The sequence below is a fragment of the Vicugna pacos genome, chromosome 11 (genome assembly GCF_048564905.1).
Source record: "Vicugna pacos chromosome 11, VicPac4, whole genome shotgun sequence".
NCBI classification, from domain to species: domain Eukaryota; kingdom Metazoa; phylum Chordata; class Mammalia; order Artiodactyla; family Camelidae; genus Vicugna; species Vicugna pacos.
In genome coordinates this window covers 27,323,612-27,343,600 of record NC_132997.1, presented here as the reverse complement: position 1 = coordinate 27,343,600, position 19,989 = coordinate 27,323,612, and positions in this window count along the sequence as shown.

The following is a 19,989-nucleotide window of genomic DNA, read 5'->3' as shown; positions in this document are numbered from 1 at the left end:
CCAGTGCCAGCTCTGTGGTTTAGGCAATGGGCCGTGGGGCTGTTTGCTGTCCTCATGGGGGCTGTGAGTCAAAGGTACATGGCATGTCTGTGCCCTATTCTAGAACTATTTCAAAATTAAAAATTACTTTTAAAAAGACATCAGAGGGGTCACTTCCACACTTTATTGGTTTTTTTTGGGGGGGGAGGGAGGTAATTAGGTTTTAATTTATCTATTTTTAGTGGAAATACTGGGGATTGAACTCAGGACTTTGTCCACACTTTAAAAACAAAAGGAAAACCCTCCAGTGGCTCGGAAATACTTAGTCAGCAACCCTCCCTCCTGCTCAGGGCCCTCCCCGGCCCTGCCACTGGCCCTGCCCTCTGTGGTCGCCCTGCCTGGCCTTCCCTTCACCCCTCACAGAGGTCTTAGCCCCTGCCTCCTCCTCAGCGTCAGAGAAGCCTCCTCCAGGAAGCCTTTCCTGATTGCTATCACATTCCTCCCCCTTGTGATGCCCCTGTGTCTCCTCGGATCTGAGCCCCGCAGAACAGGCCCACCCGGCGGCCCGCTTGCCTCCCAGGCCACCCCTGGGTGTCGCCAGCGGCACAGAAGGTGTGTAAACAGCCCCACGAGGAAAGAGCGATGCTCTCTCCTTTGAAGGGAGCAGGCTCCATCGACGCTGTGGCAGCGACAACTTCGTGAGAGCCCAGGCCAGCGCTGGCTCCTCTCCCGCGGAGAAAGCAGGGCCCAGGGTCACGGACGAGGGCCACCGGGCCTCGTCGGTGCCCAGGCCCTCCCGGTCCTGCCGCCCAGACTCAGGCCTCAGCCCGGTCAGCCTGCTCGTCCGGCTGCGCGGCTGCCTGCTGGAACATTCTAGAGCACAGCTGTGTCCCTGTAAAGTCACACTCCTACTCAAAAGCCCGAAAGTCGTGCCGTTACCGAAGGCAGAGGTGCTTACAGATCCTTGGCAGGTCTGATCAGCTCCAGGACCTTCTTCCCAGAAAACAAAATAATTACACACACACGCACAAAACACTGTTTTCCTTGACAGCCGGGGCCCCTACTCCCACCCTACGGGGGGCGAGCCCGTGTGCCCGCCGCACCACGAGGCCAGGCCAACGGAAACGTCGGAGCTCGGAGCAGAGAAAGGTTTACTGCAGGGCCGAGCAAGGAGGACGGGGTGGCTCATGACCAAGAAAACCCCGAACTCCCCAAAGGGTTTCAGCAAAGCTTATTTAAAGGCAGGTGAGGGAGGGGGTTGCAGGGTGTGTGATCAGCTCGTGCACAGCCCTCTGACTGGCTGATGTGGAGGCAACAGGGCGTCAACACTGTCACCTCCCAGATGCCAGAAGGTCTGGCAGCCACGTGCTCTCGGTCATCAAATAGTTCGTTTCTTCCCTTTGGTGGTGGCTTTAAGCATCTGAGCACTCAGGAAATACACCTGAGATACTGTGAGCTGGTGCTTCAGAGAGGGGCTGCAGCAGAGGACATGGGGGAGGGTCTGACCCTGGAAGGCCCCACAGGGTCCTGCTCAGTTACAGTTCCTCCCTTTTCTTTGATACTCCTCAGTCTAGAGGAAAACAGGTGTTGGACAGGAGGAGGAATAACGTTTTGGACAAGTTAACCATCCATTCGGCAGAGGAGTCCAGTTTTACAGGGACTTGGGTTCAGTCTCCAATCCTACTTCATCCTTCCCCTAATCTGTCAGGGAATGGGGCGACGACCACTCTAGCTACTTCCTGCTGAAATGGGGTGTAGTCCTGCCTCGATTCAGGGAATAGAAACCGAGTTGAAAGTTTTCCTGCATTTCAAGTCCCAGATCCGAGTCTTGCATGATTAAGACCCCAGTCCTGTAGTCCCCACTTTTGAGGCCAGGAGACCTGATTAGGGGTAGCTGGAGGAGCGACGACCAGAATTGTGACAGACAGAATAGATCTCATTCCGCTTTCCCAGAGGAACTCATGACAGTGAGTCTGAAAACCAGTCTGGACCTGGCACTTTAGGGGAGACCTGTAGCCAGGTAGCCAGCTGTCTACTCTCATTTGAGAAGGTTTTAAATTCTGATGTGGTTTTTAACACATAGATAACCCGAGCTATTGGCCATTACACGTCTCCTTTTCTCTGCTGTCATCTGATCTGAAATAATTTTATTTTCTAAAAATTTAATAGCGACAAGAGGAGACAAGTCATAAGGTTGCCGCTGCCAGCAGACCCTGCGTTGAGAATGCCTGGTGTCTCCTGAGTATGACACAGCTCAGAAAATTCGAGTTATCAATGATACAAGAACGTGTCTGAAATCACGCCCCAGCGGCCACCTAGTTTGACCTTGGATGTCTGAACCACAGCTACTCCATTCTGACTTTCAAATGCATTTCCCTCCTCAAGGCCAAAGCAGATGTACGATGCATGTCCAACAGGCCATAAAACAGGCCACTGTGGTCAGTGAAGTTGAAGTTAAACTATGATAAACCAGAACGTCTTCCCCATACCTCAATATGTGCAGATTTTCCCATCATTTCCCCTCTGACTGCAAATCTTCCAATAGAAAGCATTGATGAGATCAAAATATCCATCCCTCGATGCTGGGGTGACGCTCCTGCCCCAGGGTCAGGTCATGTCCCTCGGTGTCAGGCCTCCTTTGTATTTGCCTCGTTATCCACGTGGGGGGAAACTAACCAGATGCAGCGAACAGGCTCAGAGGTAGGTTCATGGGGAAACACTCACAGGCCACATACTTTATCCCTTAACCCAGGTGTGGCAGGAGCATTGCACATGTGCTTTTAGCGACAGAGCAAGCAGCATTGTCCATCATGAGTACTTATCCTCTGTGACAACCCCACGAGAGAATTCTCTTTCTAGCCTAAACACTGGGGACAACAATGTGGTTGGAAGTAAAATAATATTACTGATTCAGAGACAAATATCTGATAAACAACTCAATTAGAAAGTGTAGATTAAAAGCCAGTAACATTTCAGGCAAAACCAAAAAAGTATAACCATATTCACCAGTTTACTCAGTCCAGTGTAATTAACCCTTTTTACTGTTTTATGAAATCAGGGTTTGCATTAGACCTTTTAAATATCTTACCCAGTTCAGCAGTATGATTTAAGAGATAAGAAACCTGTGCTTGCCAAAAAGTCATTTTTATGAATCTTATTGAAGATGAAGCAGTTTTGCAAAGCGTCAGTGGAACTGTCTATGAATGACAAGAGACTTAAAAAGGCAAGGTTTAAGATCTGGTTACAATGTTTTTGACAAGGAAGATTAATCAGGTTGTGTGGCATAATATAACTAGACTAGAACTAGAATTATGACTAGAACAATTAGAATTGTGACTGATAGTGAAAGAGAAATAAAAAAAAAAAACGGCCGCGCTCAGGCTAACTAATTCCTAGCCTTACACTTGCCGTTCGCTTAAACCTGACTGGCCGGCCCCAGCCCCCGGCGCCAGGCCCCCTGTTACAATTAGAGTTAGAGGTGGAGTTGTTGACTGTCCTGTTTGTTTCGCCTCACCCTGGCATTTGATATTTACAGTCACTTTGGATTCTGAGTCACTCCCCTAGGGAGGGAGCCACCGGACGACAACCTCAGGAGAGTGACCAGGCCCTCCGAAGTCCCTCCTGGCACCTAATGGGTCTGATCAGATAAAGGTCGCAGGCTGGTGACCCTCCAGACCACCGGACGGTCCCGTGGGGCCAGACAGACTTGCCAAGATTCAGGAGGAAGCTTCAGCAGAGAGAGACTCTTGTTGACCGCTATTCGCTCTTACTCTCCAATTTGCTCACCGTACAATCACTACGCCCCCGCCCTCAGACGCGCTCACGGTTCTGAAGGCACGAGCCCGGCAAGGCAATAAAGCTGCCCTTTTTCTTCTAAGGCCCAAGACCTCGTCTCTGGGCCGTCTGGCTCATCAAGGATGGGGACTGATCTTTCGGCAACAGGAGCATTACACCAGGACATATCTACCTTTCAGAAATGTTAAATAATTTCTAGAGAGTCTACATTAATAACAGCTACCCGTATCATGTAGTCTGAGGGAGCTTCTCACTCTTTTGACAATGCCGTGTAATTTAACACACCAACGAGTCCTGGTGAGTTAAATACTTTCCTCTGAGCTGTCTCAGGGGGCCTCTGAAGCCTCCCAAAGTTGGCCGAGTCAAAAGAACTTTGATTAGAATTTGATAGACATTTGTCAACAACATCAAAAAATCTCACACAATCTGTTGTTAGAAACATCTGTTATCACAGAGGCAACTTGTTCTCTTTGCAGAGAGGAAGCAGATCCAGTCCTGCACCAGGAGTTTAATAACAAAACCCAGTTACCTACTTAAGTGTGATCTAACCTCAGCCCGATCACGCACAAAACTCCCTTTTTAGGGCTCCCTTTCTGCAAACTTCCAGCAACTTTCTGTGTCCATAGTAAGCTTGTCCCTTATTTTTTTCCATGTAGAAATGACCAGCTTTAGGATGAAAACATTTTTCTTTTTTTTTTTTTAACTCAAAACATATAACCTACTTTCCTCCTGCATACCGAAATGTCCCCTTATTTTTAGTAGCTTTAATGACATACATAAAGTAGAATCCTCCAGTCTTAAAAACTTTCATTTCTAGTGAGAACAAAGAAGTAACAAATACGAACAGCCTTTTACATGAGCATTCTGCAGATTGGCAAACATACATACCAGTAATAACTTCTAAACATACATGCAGTTTATAAACATCTCAGTGTGGCACCAAACGTATTTTAGTAAGTCCTAAACACCTTCAGTTCCTCTGTAAAGGGAGGCCAATGTTCAGTGATTAACGTTCCAGGATCTCGTTTTGTTTGGGAATGACCCAGCTATTCAAAAAATTCCGTCATTCAACTTCACAAAACTCTAAAACTTCAAGTTACCAAGTGTCTGGAGTCATTATTTTGAAGTAGACATTCCTAAAACAGAATTATTTCCAATGAGTTCACCCAAAAACTCGTGTCATTTGCATTTAATTTACTTATAAGAATTTTGTTATACCAAGTGAATTGAATTTTTTTCCTTTCTGACAAACTCTGTAACAGAAACATGAACCTTTGACTTTCAGCAAATCTGGGCACAATAAAGGACATGTCTGTGTTGATTATACCAACAAGCTCCTGCCAGATTTAATTTCAGATATTAATTTAATATTGACTACTTCCTAGATCACAGGAGCCTGAAATTTGTTGTCTAGCTTCTTTTATACTTAGAAGTGTTTAATTTGTAAATGCCTACTTTTAAGTCAATTAAATACAGCTCTTTCATATGCTAATGTTTACCTAAAGACAGAAGCAGAGAACCGTTTTTCTGTTGGAGTCTAAAACATTTTTTTCCTTCAGAGCCCAGGTAGATCGTTTACATCTCAAAGGCCCAGGAAGAGAAACGCAAGTTCTCCCTCTGGCAGTTTACACAAAACCCAGTCATCTTGGCTATTTTCAGGGATTTTTTTTTCCGGTTTCCAAATGTCCACTCTGAGATAATAGCAGAGCTGTCAGGGCCACTGTCCCCCAGATCTCAGGGAGGACTCAGATCGCACAGCGTTACAGTAAAAATATCATTTTCTTTCATTTATGGCAGCGTAACTGAAGATCTCCCAGTTTTGCAAAATATACTCCAGGAGGACTATATGTAAGATGGAACAGAGCTCTCTGATCGTCCACACTTAATTATTCACAGCCGATGGTATCAAATATCTAGCAAACAACAATTCAAAACTGTCCCTCTGGGTCACAGTTCCCGGGCCCCAAAAGGCAGACTCCTAACCAATGCCCTGTCAGTCCACAAGGGGAGAACCCCCACCAGTGCCCCATGAAGGCACTGCATGGGGTGGACCAAGAGCTGCATGAAGGACCAAGGCTGGAAAGGGAACACCCCGACCCACGCTCTGCCCTGGGTGAGGCCAGTGCAGTAGGGAAGGACACCCTGGTGTCGTCACACGTGAGCCCATTACTCAAAGATGTCTCAGCAGGCCAATGCAAGTTCTGATGCACACATACAAACAACAAACACGGTCCCACAAACAAAAGATCAGGCAAGGTGTGGCCCCCGAATCCCACTCCCACTCCCAGACGGAGGCCTCCAAACAGGCGGGCCGAGAGACGGACCCAGAGTGGCTGGTGATGAGCCCAGAGGGGCTCCTTTCCCAAGGGAAAGGAGCCCAGATGGATGGAGAGAATAATTCCCAGCTCCCATGAGCTGGAGCCACTCACCCTCAGGCGACTCTGAGTGTGGACGCAATGGATGCAGCTCCAGACTCTTCTTGGCTCCTAACAGCCTCGCGCGCTAGGGCGGACGGCGCCTGCCGGGGACAGTCCCTCCTGGTTCCCCAGAGCCAAGTGAGCTCCGGCAGCTGCTGGGACCCAGGGAAGGGGCTGCCCCTGGCCAGGGGCTGCCTGCCACGGCACAGACTCCTGTGCTGGCTTGCAAAATTGTTGCCAGAGGCAAGTTCATGTGCCTGACGCATCATGAGGCCAAACTGAAACATCCAAGCGCCGAGGACGGGATGGCTCGGACCCAAGAAAACCCCAGACTCACTGAGGGGTTCAGCAAGGCGTATTTAAAGGCAGGTGAGGGAGGGGGTCGCAAGCTAGGCGATCAGCTCGTGCACAGCCCTCTGATTGGTTGGTGAGGGGATAACAGGGGTCAACACCATTAACCCCTACAGGCCAGAAGGCCTGGGGCCACGTGCTCCTGATCATCAAGTAGTTAATCTCCTCGACTTGGTGGTGGTTTTAAGCATCTGAAAACTCAGGAAATATGCATGAGACACTATTATCTGGGTATTTAGGAGAGAAGCAGAGGACAGGGGGTAGGGTCTGAACCTGGAGGCCCCACAGCGTCTGCTTGGTTACACAAGCAGACCTCTTCCTGCCCCCGCTGTCACCGCCAGGTCCGTTTTCCAAGTGCTCCCCCACCAGCCCTCCCTCCATGAACCCATCTTTCCTGCTGCAGCTAAAACCCTAGGGGGCCTTCCAGGGCCAGACCCTCCCCTCTTCTCCTCTGCTGTAGCCCCTCTCTGAAGTACCCAGATAACAGTATCTCATACATACTTCCTGAGTTTTTCAGATGCCAAAACCCACCACCAAATGCAAGAAATGAACTACTTGATCATGAGCCCATGGCCTCTAGACCTTTTGGCGCTTAGGGTTTTCTCACCATCAGCCAATCAGAAAATTGTGGACAGCTGATCACATACCCTGGGCCACCCCTCCCTCAGCTGGTCTTTAGAAATACTCAGCTGAAACCCTTCTGGGAGTTCAGGGTTTTCTTATGCCCAAGAAAACCCTCCTTGCTCAGCCCTGCAATCAACCTTTCTCTGCTCCAAACTCTGACGTTGCTGTGCTGTGTCGGGCACATGAACTTGCATTCAGTAACGTTTCCACGGCACCGTGCGCAGGACTCTCACCTGAGTGTGTGAGGGCTAATTGTTTCTGCATCAGGCGGTCCTCTCCAGGCAGGGCTGCTGCTTTGGGGGAGGAGGGGGGACAGAGGAGGGCAGGATCTGGGTCTCACTGACCTTTGTAAGCTGGCATTCAAGAGCTAGTTAACATCCTTTATTTATGCAAAGTTCTTCCTTGAATGACTGGCTGAATGAAGTAAATGAATGTCAGCAATTAGCTAATTCACATTCAACAGTTAATGGAAGACACTATCTGTTACTACCCTTGGAGGGGGGAGTTGGTGTGAGTGAGGTGGGAGGGCCCCTCTTTGGGCAGGGGCAGTTCAGGGCTGCTCAGATCAGGGGGGCCCCACCCTGCCCACCTCCGGGCCTCCTTCCAGCATGAGGTCAGCTGTGACTGCCCCTCAGGTGCCATCTGTGGCAGCAAGGAAGAGCTTTTTATTCTAACGCCATCCTGCTGAGTGAGCCGGTCCTCAGATAATGGAGAGACCCTGAGAGGTCCCTGTGTCTGTTCTTGGCAAGATAAACCTGGACAGTCCTGGTCGCTGTTCGTTTTACCCTTGTCCCCAGAGAGACCCCAAAGTCACACACTCCTCCCTGCAAAACCCTTTGTGTCTGACCCCTCACCTGTGCCTGCGGGAGATGCCTGCTGGTCCAGCTGATTGAGCCAAGTGGGCAGTGAAGGGAGGAGCCTAACTTCTTCCCTCCCAGCTCTGGCTGCCACGTGGCCAGCGCGTGCTTCTGCTTTTAAATTTTCTTTTGTTGTGGTTTTTAAGACCACAACAGGCACTCTATGCTGCTAAGAGACGTGTAAGCGTGCGGTGTGGTATTGTCGACTACAGTGAGTGTTAACACGCAACGGTATACAGCCGGTCTGCAGGACTCACTCATCCAGCTCACCTGAGACTTCGCCCGGCCGTGAGTCACTCCCCCTCCCCCTCCCCCCGGCCCCCAGCAACCACCCTTCCTCTCCTGGATTCTAAGAATTCGACTACTTTAGGTACCTTGTATAAGTGGGGTCCTGTAATATTTGTGTTTCCCTGTCTGGCTTATTTCACCTTGAACATCCTCAATTTTCATCATGTTGTCACTATTGCCGAATATCCTTCTTTTTAAAGACTGAAAAACATTCCATCTTACGTTGATGAAGTAAAAATTATTTTGAAGGCAGGACAATGGGGGTTCAAGGACAAGGAAGATGCCCCCGAGAGAGACAAAGGGTGCCCCCGTCATAGGATGTCTGCCCGCGCCCTCATCACTCACATTATGAAGACATAAACCAGAAAACACCAAGAACATTCCTCTCCCAACGTGTAATTTTTTTAGCCCAACTAACAACCCTGAGTTATGACCTAACCCCCTCCCCTCAAATTCCTCAAGCGTGCCAGACCGCCTGCCTCCTTGCAAAGATAAACAGTACCTTCTCCAGGTGTAACCGACTTAAGCCCTTAGGCAGTGATCAGCTGACGCCTGGAAACCTTCAACACGACCTCCTTCCTAAAAGCACTGTAGATGGTCAGGCCCTTCCTTGTAAAAGACTCTAAGAACCCGCCTCGGGGCACACAGACACCTCTCAGGCCACCCGCTGTTGCCTGGAACAACCATATCTAATGAACTTTTCTTTCACTTTTCTTTGTTTCTGGTAAATTCTTTTACCGCCCTGGGTACCCACCTACCTTGTCCCACAGCAGACAAGAATATTTTTTTTTTAAGGTTCAAAAATGTTTATTCTATACCTTAACCCAGTTAGTCGCTTTTAAAATCTATTTTTATATATAGTGACTAACATTTGTAAATTTCAAACTCCCAAATTTATCCCCTCCCACCCCCTGTCCCCAGTAACTATAAGATTGTCTACTGTGTCTGCGAGTCTGTTTCTGTTCTGTAGGTGAGTTCATATTGTCTTTTTTTTTTTTAGATTCCACATATGAGTGATATCATATGGCATTTTTCTTTCTCTTTCTAGCTTATTTCACTTAGAAGGATGATCTCCAGGTCCATTTATGTTGCTGCAAATGGCATTATTTTATTCTTTTTACTGGCTGAGTCATATTCCATTGTATAAATATATCACATCTTCTTTATCCAGTCATCTGTTGGTGGACATTTAGGCTGTTTCCTTGTCTTGGCTGTTGTAAATAGTGCTGCTGTGAACATTGGGGTGCATGTGTCTTTTCGCATTAGAGTTCCCTCTGGATGTGTGCCAGAAGTGGGATTGCTGGATCATATGGTAAGTCTAGTTTTAGTTTTTTGAGGACTCTCCATACTGTTTTCCATCATGGCTGCACCAAAGACAAGAACAATTTTAAACATACAATTCTCTCTCTGCCCGTTTGGGTCACAACCAAGTATGCATGGTGCAGCTGCATTGTACATTAACTAGATCCTCTTAGAAGACAGGAGTGCCCGCTCACCAGAAAAAGAAAAAGAAGCAGTTTCCTCCTGCTGCCAGCAAAGTAGCTCTTTCTCAGTCCTGTGAGGGGTCATGATGACCCATGACTTGCCTCGCTGGACTGTGCAAACTGTCAATATGGTACTTTGATGTATGACCTTTTGTCTCAAAAACTTACATACCTGAGCTTTGACCTCTGTCGACTGAAAAAAAAACCCCGCAACCTAAAAGTCGAGAGGTCTGTTTTATTTGGTGGACTTGCCGTGGACTGAAGCCTGGGAGGCAGCGTCTCAGATCGCTCTGAGGGACTGCTCTGAAGAGGCAGGGGAGGAGCCAGGATATACAAGAGGTTTTGCAACGGAGACCAAGTACTCAGAACATCAAAATATTACTAATTAAAGAAAACCAGACATCTCAAGGAATTGAGTGCTTTTCTGTGATGGGAAGATGCAAGAGTCTGGGCTGATTGAAATCATTCCTTTGATGTGCATCTGAGTTCTCTAGGGCCAGGGTCCTGTGCTTCCCCACCCCGGGTCCCCTCGGGGGCACCACGGGGGCGGCTGCAGTGGCTGAGGGCTTGATGAACCTCGTACTCTTTGTTCACTGATATGACAGGTGACATTCTTCACTCCCACCTCTAGCCAGCAGAACAATTCTCAAAGCTTTCTGGAAGACTGTCTGCGATTATAATCCTCAGGTTGTCTCGAATAAAAAATGTCCATTTCTTGCTTTGATTGGCTATCGATTAATTTCTCATCAATAATGCACAGTCCACATTTTGTTTTTCCAGTCATCTGTCAGTGGACAGTTGGGTCGTTTCCACATCTTGGCACTTGTGACTCCTGCTGCCATGAACACGGGAGTGCTAATATCTTTTCAAGATCCTGATTTCAATTCTTTTGGATAAACACCCAGAAATGGGATAGCTGGATCATGTGGTAGTTCTATTTTTAATTTCTCCAAAGAAGACATACAAATAGCCAACAGGTATACAGGAAAAAAAAACAGGCAACATCACTAATCATCCAGGAACTGCAAAGCAAAACAACAGTGAGACCTCACAGCTGTTAGAATGACTATCGTCACAAAGACAAAAGACAGCAAGTGTTGTCAAGGATGTGGAGAAACTGGAGCTCTTGGACATTTTTGGAGAGGATGCAGAATGGTCCAGCTGCAGGGGGAAACAGCCCGGATGCTCCTGAACCTTCTACTTTGGACTCGGTGGTGGTGGTGGTGGTGGTAGTGGGTCAACGCACCCTAGTCACAATACAGTTAAAGCCTTTTGGTTTGACTTGCGGGGAATCCCTTTTCTGGACATTCACAGCTTTGGGCCCCCTGGGTGTCCCCTAGCCATCTGCACAATATCTACCACATTTTGAGCACCTACTATTGAGCCCTGAGATTTGCACACATTAGTGAATTTTTAAGTGGCAAGTGGCCCTGTTCCCAAAAGGAAGGGTGGGTACCCCACACACAGGGGTGGCTGGTGAAACACAGATTCCAGAGAATAGGAATTCTGAGTGGTGTTTTTCACCCCTGCAGAACTGGGGGTGGGGGTGGGGGTGGGGACTGAGGACTGGCTTCCTAAATCTATTCTGCTCCCCCAGCTCCTAAGACCTGGAGAGGGAGTGCTTCCTATGGGCCCCTTGCCCCTTTCTGTCACCCCCTCCCCACGCCCCTTGGACCTGTAACTTTGCTCCCACATGCCCACCCCACTCTGAGCTGGGCTGTCCATCTCCACTGGGTTCTGCTGCTGGTGGGAAGGGTGGCTTGGAAGAAAAAGGGAACCTGGAAGCCCCCCATAGTGCCCCCCCAACCCCTCTCCCACCAGGATCTCATCTTTTAGGGGGAGTCTAACTTTCCACACCTGAAAGATTCCACACCTGTGAGTTCCCTGGTAAAGGGTGCCTCCTCCTGTACTCAGCCTTCTGTTACCAGGGGAGTCGGTCCACGCCAGGCCCCAGGAAAGGCTGACTTCCCACACAGATGACTCTTCAAATCGGTATTATTACCTCCAATAATGAATGAGAGCGGATAAGCCCAAAGAGACTAACAGCTTGATCAACAGACACCAGTCAGAACAGAACCCAGAGCTCCGTGCCTGAGCCATGCGCCCCACACCCCCGCCGTGTGGCTCGTCTCCGTTTTGGTTTATCCACGGAAAATACACAGAGTCACGACCAGCCTTCCTGCCACTGCACAAGCCACGTCTGGGATTGTCCTCTGGTGGCCAGTAGGGCAGGAGGCCTGCTGATCCGGGACTGTGGCCAGGCCTCCACCCCAGGGCCCTGGGGACCCCTACAATGGGCAGCAGAGGCCTCAGGCAGACCCCTGGGATTCTGCCCCCACAGGCTGCTCTCCCTGACTTTTTTTCCCCCTTATCTTATTGTTATTATTTTCAACTGAAGTATAGTTGATTTACAATGTTGTATTAAGTTTCCGGTGTACAGCACAGTGATTCAGTTATGCATACATAAATATATATTCTTTTTCATTATAGGCTATTACAAGATACTGAATATAGTTCCCTGTGCTCTACAGTGGGACCTTGTTTATTTTATATATGGTAGTGTGAATCTGCAAATCCAGAACTCCCAATTTATCCCTCCCCTACCCCTTTTCCCCACTGGTAACCACAAGTTTGTTTTCTATGTCTGTGAGTCTGTTTCTATTTTGTAAATAAGTTCATTTGTTCCTTTTTTTTTAAGATTCCACATAAAAGTGATATTATATGGTATTTTCCTTTCTCTTTCTGGCTGACTTCACTTAGTATGACAATCTCCAGGTCCACCCACATTGCTGCAAATGGCATTATTTCATTCTTTTTTATTGCTGAGTAGTATTCCATTCTCTGTGTGTAGAGAGAGAGAGAGAGAGAGAGACCACACCTTCTTTGTCCAGTCATCTGTTGATGGACATTTAGGCTGTTTCCATGTCTTGGCTATTCTAAGTAGTGCTGCTATGAACATTGGGGTGCAGGTGTCTTTTTGAATTAGAGTTCCCTCATATATGCCCAGGAAGGAGCAGGATTCCTGGGTCATATGGTAAGTCTTTTGAGGAATCTCCATACTGTTCTCCACAGTGGCTGCACCAACCTGCATTCCCACCACAGTGCAGGAGGGTCCCCTTTCTCCACACCTTCTCCTTGACTGGGGCTTTGTTGCTTCCAACCCACAAGACATCAGAGAGCTAAGTCGGAAATCTCAGAAAGAGACACGAATCCACAATGTGGTGTCCAGGCCGACTTCTTGCACGGTTCCCCTCAGGAAAGACAGCTTCCCCTCCCTCCATCCCTTTCTTTCATCTATTTTTCTCTGTCTGTCTGCCTATCTAACTATCTATGCAGTTACAGCAAGCTTTCTTGGGGAACAATGCCATATTTTCTAGCCTGTCCTCAGCTGACGAGGTGCCACGTGCACCACATAGACCAGGAGCACCCGTGGGAGGTGCCGAGGCACAGGGCTGGGGCTGGCTGGGCTGCAAGGCCTTCCCTGGACCCAAGCCCCACCCCCCCACCGCCAGAGTACCAGAGCCCCTGGGTGGCTGAGAGTAGGCGGCCTGGGACAGCACTGACCTCCCCTGTCGCTGGGCTTGTCTCTCAGCTGGGTGAGCTCGTGGTGCCCTTAATGAGGGCGGTGATGCCTGGGTGTCCACACCCCTGATGGCACCACAGCCACCTTGGGAAGGAGGCCAGGCGGGTACTCTTATTGCTGGACGCTGAGGCCCAGGGAGGCTGGGGCTGTGTTTAGGGCGGACGGGTGCAGCCCCGCAGTCTCCGTGCACACCCCCCTGCAGGGGCCCCTGGGCGGAGCAGGGCCGGGCTTGCGGTGGGCAGGACTGGGGTTCACAGCCAACACCCTCCCTCTGGCTCCCTGCAGGCCTGCCCTGTGTTCTAGATCTCCCAGCCCTGAAACGCCAGGCCCCGCAGCTCAGCCATGGTCACGGTCACAAGGGTGGGGAGGACCTTCCTGAGGTGCTCCAGGCTGCCCCCTCCCGTGAGGCTGCAGGGACACACAGGGGACAGCCCTCTAGAAACTTCCAAGGGGTGTCAAGGCCCCATGCAGAACCCCCCAACTCTGCAGAGTCAGGACTGCATTCTCCTTGCTCTTTTGGGAGCTATAAAGCAGAAGGAGTCCCATTTTCACATCCTCCAAGGTCCCAATCAGAACTCGAGGCTCGCCTGCCTCCTCCAGGGAGGGCCCCAGAGGAGGGGAAGGTTCTGGAAGCTGAGCTCCTCCAGAGCCTGGTCCGCACAAGACCACCGCCGCTCGTCTGAGGGGGCCCCCCAGCCCGCCTCCCTTCTCCCTCCCCGCCCCGCCCCCTGCCCCCCAGCCTGGAGCCTGTACACAGCTGTCTCTGCTCTGCTCCCGGCTGCAGGCAGGGGGCCTGTGTGGAAGGCCGCCGACCTCTCCAGGTTTGCCTACTCGGGGCAGTGGCAGGAGAAAGACATGGGGCTATTTATTCCCCTGGCTCCCTGGTAGGGTGGGCTCAAGGCTGCTCCCACGCTCACTACCCCCATCTCACCCTCCCCCACCTCCTCTCCTGGCCCCTCAGCCCGGGGAACCCCCCTGCCCACTGTTCTGCAGGTTCATGCTCCCTGACATCGTCAGGTTTCCCAGAGTGAGCTGTCTCTGTTCTGCTGGGCTGGCTTCCTGTCCTCTCGAGCCCCGCATCTTCCCCACCCACCCCAGGCTGGTCCAGCCCGTGGCCCCCGGCTCTTCCCCAAGGACACCAGGTGCTGCTGCTCCAGACCAGGGGCCCCCAACCTCGGCCTGGGCTCGGCCTGGCATCCCACGTGGCCCCAGCACGGCCAGCCTGAGGGTGGAGCCGCAGTGGGTCGCTGGAGCTCCCGCTGGAATGCAAGCTTCAGGAGCACAGGGGTCTATGTCTTGTCACCTGTGCCTGCAAGGGCCTGGGCCTCTTAAGCAGACGGGACACACCTGCCAGATGAGTGAACGTCAAATTCGGCACCAAGCTCCCCCCCAGCCCCCACCCTGTTCCTGCCCTCATGATGTCAGCGCTTCCCAGTGCTGATGACTTGCTTGCTCTCGCTCCCGACTCTGGATCCACAGAGAGCTAGTCGGTCTTAAGCTGTGCGCACCGTGCCTAGGGCTCCGCACAGCACAGCTGTAGGACCAACGCCCCGTGTTCTGCAGCCTCGAGGCCCATACGGTGTGCTCTGCTGCCCTCTGCTGGGCGGACGTGTGAGGCTCAAGGGAGGCGGACAGACTGGGGAAGGTAGCGGGTGGACCGAAAATTTCATTTGGAAGATGATTGAATCAAGGCAAGATCGGGTTAAAAAAATTTTGTTTTTGTTTTTGTTTTTGTTTTTGTTTTTTTATTTTGTGGGGGAAGGTAATTAGGTTTACTTATTTGTTAATTTTTTTTTTTTGAGGAGGTGCTGGGGATTGAACCCAGGACCTTGTGTATGCTAAGCACGCGCTCTACCCCTGAGCTACACCCTCCCCCATGGTTCTGGGTTTTTTTTTTTTTTAACATTTTTTATTGATTTATAATCATTTTACAATGTTGTGTCAAATTCCAGTGTTCAGCACAATTTTTCAGTCATTCATGGACATATACACACTCATTGTCACATTTTTTTCTCTGTGATTTATCATAACATTTTGTGTATATTTCCCTGTGCTATACAGTGTAATCTTATTTATCTATTCTACAATTTTGAAATCCCAGTCTATCCCTTCCCACCCTCTACCCCCCTGGTAACCACAAGTCTGTATTCTCTGTCCATGAGTCTATTTCTGTCCTGTATTTATGCTTTGTTTTTGTTTGTTTGTTTGTTTTTGTTTTTTAGATTCCACATATGAGTGATCTCATATGGTATTTTTCTTTCTCTTTCTGGCTTACTTCACTTAGAATGACATTCTCTAAGAGCATCCATGTTGCTGCAAATGGCGTTATGTTGTCAGTTTTTATGGCTGAGTAGTATTCCATTGTATAAATATACCACCTCTTCTTTATCCAGTCACCTGTTGATGGACATTTAGGCTGTTTCCATGTCTTGGCTATTGTAAATAGTGCTGCTATGAACATTGGAGTGCTGGTGTCATCCTGAAGTAGATTTCCTTCTGGATACAAGCCCAGGAGTGGGATTCCTGGGTCATATGGTAAGTCTATTCCTAGTCTTTTGAGGAATCTCCACGCTGTTTTCCATAGTGGCTGCACCAAACTGCATTCCCACCAGCAGTGTAGGAGGGTTCCCCTTTCTCCACAGCCTCTCCAGCCTTTGTCATTTGTGGATTTTTGAATGACGGCCATTCTGACTGGTGTGAGGTGATACCTCATTGTAGTTTTGATTTGCATTTCTCTGTTAATTAGTGATATTGAACATTTTTTCATGTGCTTTTTGATCATTTGTATGTCTTCCTTGGAGAACTGCTTGTTTAGGTCTTCTGCCCATTTTTGGATTGGGTTGTTTATTTTTTTCTTATTGATTCGTATGAGCTGCTTATATATTCTGGAGATCGAGCCTTTGTCGGTTTCACTTGCAAAAATTTTCTCCCATTCCGTAGGTTTTCTTCTTGTTTTATTTCTGGTTTCCTTTGCTCTGCAGAAGCTTGTAAGTTTCATTAGGTCCCATTTGTTTATTCTTGCTTATATTTCTTCTAGGAGAAAATTTTTGAAATGTATGTCAGATAATGTTTTGCCTATGTTTTCCTCTAGGAGGTTTATTGTATCTTGTCTTATGTTTAAGTCTTTAATCCATTTTGAGTTGATTTTTGTATATGGTGTAAGGGTGTGTTCTAGCTTCATTGTTTTACATGCTGCTGTCCAGTTTTCCCAACACCATTTGCTGAAGAGACTGTCTTTATTCCATTGTATATTCTTGCCTCCTTTGTCGAAGATGAGTTGACCAAAAGTTTGTGGGTTCATTTCTGGGCTCTCTATTCTGTTCCATTGGTCTATATGTCTGTTTTGGTACCAATACCATGCTGTCTTGATGACTGTAGCTCTATAGTATTGTCTGAAGTCTGGGAGAGTTATTCCTCCGGCCTCTTTCTTTCTCTTCAGTAATGCTTTAGCAATTCTAGGTCTTTGATGGTTCCATATAAATTTTATTATGATTTGTTCTAGTTCTGTGAAATATGTTCTGGGTAATTGGATAGGGATTGCATTAAATCTGTAGATTGCCTTGGGCAGTGTGACCATTTTAACAATATTGATTCTTCCAATCCAAGAGCATGGAATATCTTTCCATTTTTTAAAGCCTTCTTTAATTTCCTTCATCAATGGTTTATAGTTTTCTGTGTATAATTCTTTCACCTCCTTGGTTAGATTTATTCCTAGGTATTTTATTACTTCGGGTGCTATTTTAAAGGGGATTGTTTCTTTACTTTCTTTTTCTGTTGATTTATCGTTAGTGTAAAGAAATGCAACTGATTTTTGAACATTAATTTTGTAACCTGCTACCTTGCTGAATTCTTCAATCAGCTCTAGTAGCTTTTGTGTGGACCTTTTAGGGTTTTCTATATATATAGTAACATGTCGTCAGCATATAATGACACTTTTACTTCTTCTTTTCCAATTTGGATCCCTTTTATTTCTTTCTCTTGCCTGATTGCTGTGGCTAGGACTTCTAGGACTATGTTGAATAGGAGTGGTGATAGTGGGCAGCCTTGTCTTGTCCCAGATTTTAGTGGGAAGCTTTTGAGTTTTTCACCGTTGAGAACTATGCTGGCTGTAGGTTTGTCATATATAGCTTTTATTATGTTGAGATAAAAATTTTTTTTTATCATTCTCATATTCTTGAAAACAGACAAAGCCAGCCACACCTTCCCAGACGTGTACAGGCTACGGCAGAATAACCATCCTTCTGGGTTTTTAAATATTCCATCCTGTTATCTTCATGAACACACTTATCTTGCCAGCCATGGGTCTCGATTTGGGGGTTTGCTTCCTCGCAGTATTCCTGTGAGCCCCAAGAGACCCATGTCACCAGGAGACGTGATGAAAGGTGGCATGGAAGGCGGGGCCCCTCGAAGTAGTAAATTAAATCTCGGTCACCATTCACAGCTAGAAGGGTCCTTTGTTTTCTCCATGTTGGTTTCACCTCTTTCTGGGGTGTCTCTGCTCTCAGACTGTCTTTGATACAAAGGATCACATCTCCCACCACTACGACTGTTAGAAAGGTGAGGGTCCCCGTGAGGTGATGAGGCTTGAGAACCCGGACACCAGATAACCAGGAGGCAGGACCCAGGCCGGCCCCTCTGCATGCAGAGAGGACAGTCAGGGAATGACTGAGGGATGTGGGGAAGGGGGAGGGGGGAGGCCAGGAGGGAGGGGAAGAAAGAGAAGGAAAGATGCTTGCAGAGGCAGGAGTTAGAGGCAGAGATGCAGAAAGGAAAGCTGGAAGGAAGACATAAAGTTGAAGGAGGAAAGTCTCTGATTACAGATGACCACCTCAGAGGTCAACGCAACAATGAAACAAAGGCAGACCCGGCACTTACTGAAAGGTGTGGCCAGCAACGATTTGACATCGTTAAAACGTTAAAAGGGTGTTTGAAAACTCCTTTTGGCTTACAGAACTTAAAACATTGCCAGGATGTGCTTTAAAAAGTTTTCATTCTTATTTTGGATTGAAGAGCATATGCTTCTCAAAATCTTTCTTTTCTCTTGTAATGAAGTGTAAAAAGAAAGTGGTACCTCATTATACAAAGGAAAACAATTCCTGCTCACGCCAGCTCCACTCGCGGGCACGCTTCCTCCCATCTCTCACTTTGCTCACAAGGACCCACCTTCTGACAGAGGGTGCTCACTCCAGTTGCCTGCTTCTGATTCTAGAACCTTCTGCAGAGGGGGAGGAGGACAGGGCGGTGGCGGAGGCAGCAGTGGAGGAGGCTGCAGGCTACACCATCTGGCCTCTGATGGTGGGGGCTCCTGAGCTCCCACCGGCCCCCGACATGGAGAATACGGGGTGGGGGACATGGAGTAGGATCCCCGTGGGAGCCCCCGACTCCCCCGGGACCGGCCGCAGAGGTGAGGAGGCTCAGGTGTTAGGACGCGCCTGTGACCCTTGGAGCCCCCTTACCCGCCATCCCCCTTCCCCTCAGGAGAGTCCCTGGGGTGGTTCCCAGGTGCTGCCTAACCTCTGCTATTATTACCTTCAAGCAACAGGTCCCAGGATGCCCTCCGTGAATTTCCCGTGTCACACCGTCCCTCATCAGCCCTCCCCCGAGACGGAACCCCCAGAGAGAAGCAAGTGCAATATACCTGCGTGAGCTTCAGAGGTGCTGACAGCAAACAACCTTTGCTGAAGGAATAAAAATCACATGACGAGAGAGCTGAATTAAATCGTATTTTTGTGGAGGGGGCAAACTTCATATTTTAGAAATCAGAATTTAGCTCGTGGTACATGAAATCTATAAAACTGTCCTGCAAGCACAATCAAAATCAAAATCTTGACAAAAGGGGATGCTTTATCCACACAAAAAGATGGGGATTTGGTTGTGGGATGTCCCCTGAGGGCTGCATACATGTGCAGTTCCTGGTAAGATTAAAAATTTTATCCTAAAGGAGAGAGGGCAGAGCTCAGTGCTAGAGCGTGTGCTCAGCATGCACGAGGTCCTGGGTTCAATCCCTAGTCCCTCCATTAAAATAGATAAATAAACCTAATAACCACCCCCCACAAGAAACAAACAAAAAACCTACATCACATTAAAAAATAACAACACAAAAATAAAAGCTTATACAAATTTTCTCCTAAAGATTCTTAACTGGAAACTGTAGAAAAAACAAGATAATGTTCATGGTGGCAAAAAATGTTGCAAACGAAATAGCGATCTTTCCAGATTCTTGGCACAGATTTCCCTGTCACTACTGATTGGGACCCCTGAACTCAGAGCTAAGCGGGAAGCTCCACGGAGGCAGAGGAAGAGGGCTGAGCAGCTGGGAGGCCAAGGCCACACTCTGGAGACAGCCATGTCTCCATCCCAGTCAGCATCGGCCAGGGGCCAGGGGCCAGGGGCCAGAGGCCAGGGCTTTTCTTCCAGGCTATTTTCCACTCCTCCTTAGTTAAGATCAGAGCTGCCAGCAAGGACGTCCTGCCCAACCCCCACTCCTGCCCACTGAGAATGGCCTCTGGGACCCTCCCACGGGGTGAGCTGCCTCTGATGGTGGACGTTTAGAAGACAGGTAGCATGTCCCCTGCTTTTAGAGGTGTCCCGTGTCAATGTCGGGCAGCTCT